Below are 5,028 nucleotides of genomic sequence, written 5' to 3'. Positions count from 1 at the left end.
ACCGTGTTTAGGACTATATGGCTGTAAGGAGGAAGTAGTGAAGTTAATACCTTACACAACCTCTTCACCTACGCAGACAAGCACAGACTTACACTTATGTACAAGATCACAAACACTCACATTGACATTGACCCACATACTTTCACAACGTAAATAGTCAACGTACTCGTAACACACACATCCATAAATACCAAACATATCACTGGCGCATACAAGCACTCATACTTTCCACGCTTCTTCTTCTTCTTCTTTTGACCTGTGACGCTTTGTATCGCTTCTTAGGTCCTCGATCCTTTCGTTCTTCCTTTCTTCTTTTTTCACTTCTACACGCTTTTCTTTTCAGTATTACATCACTTTCTTAAGCACTTTATCCTGAACTCAGGTTTTCTGCCCTTTTCTTTCCCTGAATTACTTGCCTATGTGCTTTGCTATATTTTCCGCTATTACACTTTTCACTCCACTTTCACTGCTGAGATTTTTTTTCCCAGCAACATACCAAGAAAAATTTTGTGTGAGGTATTAATTTCACTGCTTCCTCCTTGCTGCCATATAGTCCTAACACGGTACTTATTCCTCCGTCTTCCTCCTCCAATCTGCTATGCCACTCCTCTTCCCCAATAATTTCCACCACAGATGCCAATAGCCTTTGCCTCTCCTCTTCATACCTGTCACAGGCCACTATCAGGTGCTCTATTGTTTCCTTTTTCCCTAAACATAAGCTACAGTTTTGGTCCTGTTCGTCTCTGCTTCTCCCCTTTACTTCTACCTTGAACAGTTTACTCCCCCAGTCTCGGGGTACCAATTCCCTTTCAGGCTTTTGTTTTCTCTTGTACCATTTTAACGTCGACTTTTCTGCTGCTCCTGCTTGCCATTTTTCCGGGCCATTTGTGGCAATGCATTTCTTGATGTCCTTAACCCTCATTCTATTCCAATCATTTTCAAGATTTTCTCTCCTCTTCCATCTAGCTATTTCTTTTTTCCATGAGGATGTTGTTCTGTCCTCTGTTATCACCTTTTTTACCCATCTTTCTTCACTTAGTCCTTCGATTTTCTTCATGAATCCCATCTTGCCCTTTATAATTCTCTCCTTAAATGTAGTCCATCCCATTTCTCCCCTTAAGGCCTCCACGGCTGTGCATCTAGGAGCACCCAGTCCCCATCTGCACATGGTGTTCTGCACCTTCTCATATTGCCAGGTCACCTTCCCTGTACTCTGTTATTTATGACCCGTACAGGCAGTATGGCACCGCTATCCCCTTCCACATACTCCTGCCTACCTCGTATTTATGAATAGTCCTGCTGCCTGCGTTTATGATCATGCCCACCATCCTCCTGGCTTTTCCTTCGTTTATTTTCCTTTGTTTCTCTCCTCCTACTCCTTCTTTGCTGACTTCCAATCCCAAGTATGTGTACTTCCCCACTCCCTCTATTATGATGTTTCCCAGGACCCACTGGCTATTGGCATTGTTGTTAAATTTTATGGCCTTACATTTCCTGGCACTGAATTTCATCTTCCACTCCCTACTCGTTGGTAATCCTCAGTAGCTCCTCCATATCTGCCTTGTTTTCTGCCATGAGTACAATGTCATCTGCGTAAGCTAAGCACCCAAGTTTTCTGTCTCCTACTCCTCCTTTTTCTGATTTTCTGACTTTCACAAGGAGTTCTTCTACATAAAAGTTAAACAATGTTGGTGACATCACACATCCCTGTCTTACTCCAACATTGTTCTCCATCCAGTCCGTGGTGGTGTCTCCCAAAGTGAATTTTACCATATTTCCATTGTACATCTCCTTTATCACCTCTGCTTTAACAATTTCATTAGCTTGCTTCTGTCCACTGTGTCATATGCCTTTTCAGTGTCTATAAATATCAGGTACAGCTCTTTTCCTTGCTTCTTATTTCTGTTTATTATTTCCTTATGAACCAACACATTTTCCAGCCCTCCTCTTCCTTCTCTGAATCCACTCTGTTCTTCTCCCCACGCTTTGGATTCCTCTGCCTACATTTTCAGCTTTTCATTCAAGATTTTTCCAAATATCTTTGCCATGATGTTTATGACTGAAATGGGCCTATAGTTTTCTATTTCCTCCTTAGGTTGGTTCGTTTCTCTACCTCTCAGGTTCCTCTGCAGTCTTTTCCATCCCTCTTTCTCTCTTTCTCTTGGAGGCATCTCGTTCAGTTTCTGAGCCTGCTCCTCCTCCCATATTGCTATCTTCTTACTCATCAGTATCTGTGTTTTCTTTTTCTTCTTCTTATATTTTCCTGGTGCTCCATGCTTCTTCCACCTCTTTGTCCCACCATCCTTTTAAATGATAAATTCCACTTTTCTCTCCATCGGGTCTTTTTTTCTCCCCTTTCTTTTCTCCCTTCACCACAGATTACCTGTATCAGCACATGGTCTGAGATGTCAATTTCTTCATTTTTCCAGATCGAGCACTTGTTTTTCATCACTTCTTCATTCACTAAAATGTAATCTATGGCTGACTCTGCACCTCTGTCTCTCCTCCCAGTTCCCAGTTTTTAATTCTTAATTTTCTATTTTCTGCAAAATCCAGGATCATCATCCCATTTGTGTTAGTTCTCTCATTATTGAGTCCAATGTGTCCATTTAGATCTCCCATAATCACCCACTTCTTGCCTATTGCCATGCCAATTTCTGTCATTTGATCATATAGTTTCTTGTTTTCTTCATAGTTTTCTGGTCCCTCCACTCCCATATAAACCACTGTGATCCACCACACTTCTTTCACATCCTTGATTTTTACCGTGATAATGTCCCTTTTTCCATGGGTCAGCCTGTTTTCCATTTCTTTGCATAACTGCACTTCTGACATACTTCTGCCTTCTTTCTCCTTCATTATTACTTCCACACCACCACCTTTCTTTTCTCCAACCTTCCTTCCTTTTCCTATGCATGTCCAGCCTCCTTCTTCCCATTTGATGCTATTGTGCCAACCTGTCTCTCCTACTCCGACAACATCATACTCCTCTCCTTCCTTCAATACAGTTCTCCATTTTCCTTCGTTCCAACCCCTTGTATTAATGAAGGCCAATAGCATCTGTCCTTTCTGCGCCTTCTCCTATCTCACTCTTCCTCTTATTCCTTCCCTCTGCTGGGCCCATTCCACAATGTTCCACCCCATCCACCTTTTTCCCAGGTAGGAGAGGTGAATGCCGTCCCATCCCCACACTTCTCCCCAAGGCATTCCCTCCCACAGTTGTAGGCCATCACAACTCCAGTCCTCTTGTTTCTCTATCAGTTTCTTGTTTAACCACTGTCTCTGTTCTTCGTATCTTGTTATCTCCTTTCCCCACCTCTTTGTCTGGCCGATGATCAATGGCTTGTTTATAACTTTCTCTTTTAGCATTTCTACCACTTCTCTTATCATTTTTAGAGTTCTCCACTCGCCCACTTCCTCCAGTTTGTTTCCCCCTCCTTCCACCACCACTAAGTCCTCCTGCCCAATCTCTTCCAGTGGTCTCTCACTGTTATGCGTATTGCCTCCATGCTGGCTCCTCCTTCGGTTCTGTCCGTATGTGACTGGAACAGCCTCCCTCAACAGATTTTAGACTGCGGTACAATAGACTCACTTAGAAAACAAATACACACTCACTTGTCACCACAACACACCAACACTAAAAATGGACCATATTGGCTATACAGGCAGCGCCACACGTGGCCACTCAGTGAACTGTCAAAGCAGTAGTCTTTCCATAGAACTCAAGTTATGTACTAGAGTGCGTCCGAGGCTGCCTCCAGCTGATACAAGGCCTTGGTGCCGCCATCGCTCCAAGCCAACGACTGCACACATGCGCTTAATTTACTCTTACCCGAATTTCTGACTCTATTATTTGACATGGAGAAAAACTGAAATCGGGTAGGAGTGAAGTGTGTGCAATCATATCGGCTTGGGGCAACGGCGGCATCATGGCCGTGTATCCCTGAGACACTGCAGCCTCAGGCGCACTCTAGTCTATAACTTGAACTCAATGGAAAACTCAGCTAGGAGTTGAGTGGCCACATGTGGCGCTGCCTGTACAGCCAATACGGTCAATTACACTTGATTCACTTTCCTCCCCTGCACATTCGGCTCCCCCGTCCCCCCAACAGCCAACAAAAAGGTGTCCTGCGCATTATATTCAGATCCAGATCCACAAAAAAAGATTATTGGCGTGTTGTTGGGAAAAAACTGTACAATGAAAGTGAAGTGAAAAAAAAGTGTAATAGTGGAAACTAACAAAATGGGCAAAGAAAAGCAGTCAGGGGAAGAAAAGAGCGCAGAAAAACACATGCAGTTTAGGGTGAAGTATTGATCGAGCTGTAGCCCTACACTATGAAGTAATTATATGTGCATGTTGTGAAGTATATATAAAAGTGCTGAGAAGGACGACCTTAGGCGGAGTTCCCACTATTCAGTTTTCACGGATCCGTCGACCGTCAGTGACGTCATCAACGGAACCCGGGGCCCCGCGCGGAGTCCGTCCAGAGATGAACTCAAGTTAACTTTTGGGTCCGTAACGGGTACTTAGCTACAAAATAACATATACAAGAAGTCGTTGTGGTTAATGCTGTCCATATGTTTGTCAACAAATGATGAGCGATGGACTGACGGAGTGGATCATCCCTGAAGGGCGTCCGCTGTTTCGCTGACGTCATTTTGACGTCATTAACGTCAACGGATCCGTCAGACGGAATAGCGGGAACCCCGCCTGAGAAGCGATACAAAGCGGAACAGGTCAAAAGAAGAAGGATGTCACGAGTGGACACTAATGGTGTAACCTTTGGATCGGCATTCTCACGTGCGATCATGCTGAGAGAATTAAGTAAGAGAGGGGACAAAACTATGGGTTTAAGTGTTTAACTTCCCCTTTTCATCTCATAATCAACATCGGACACATACTGAGCCCCCTTCATCACGATCGACGTGCGCTGTATGGAGCAGAGATAACAATTTAAATTACAGGAAAGATGACACCAGAAAACTAGAAATAATACAAAACAATATGGGGAGGTGGTGTATATATAT

Source organism: Eriocheir sinensis, chromosome 17, assembly GCF_024679095.1.
Source record: "Eriocheir sinensis breed Jianghai 21 chromosome 17, ASM2467909v1, whole genome shotgun sequence".
Classification (NCBI taxonomy): domain Eukaryota; kingdom Metazoa; phylum Arthropoda; class Malacostraca; order Decapoda; family Varunidae; genus Eriocheir; species Eriocheir sinensis.
Note: the sequence above shows the minus strand (reverse complement) of the source record.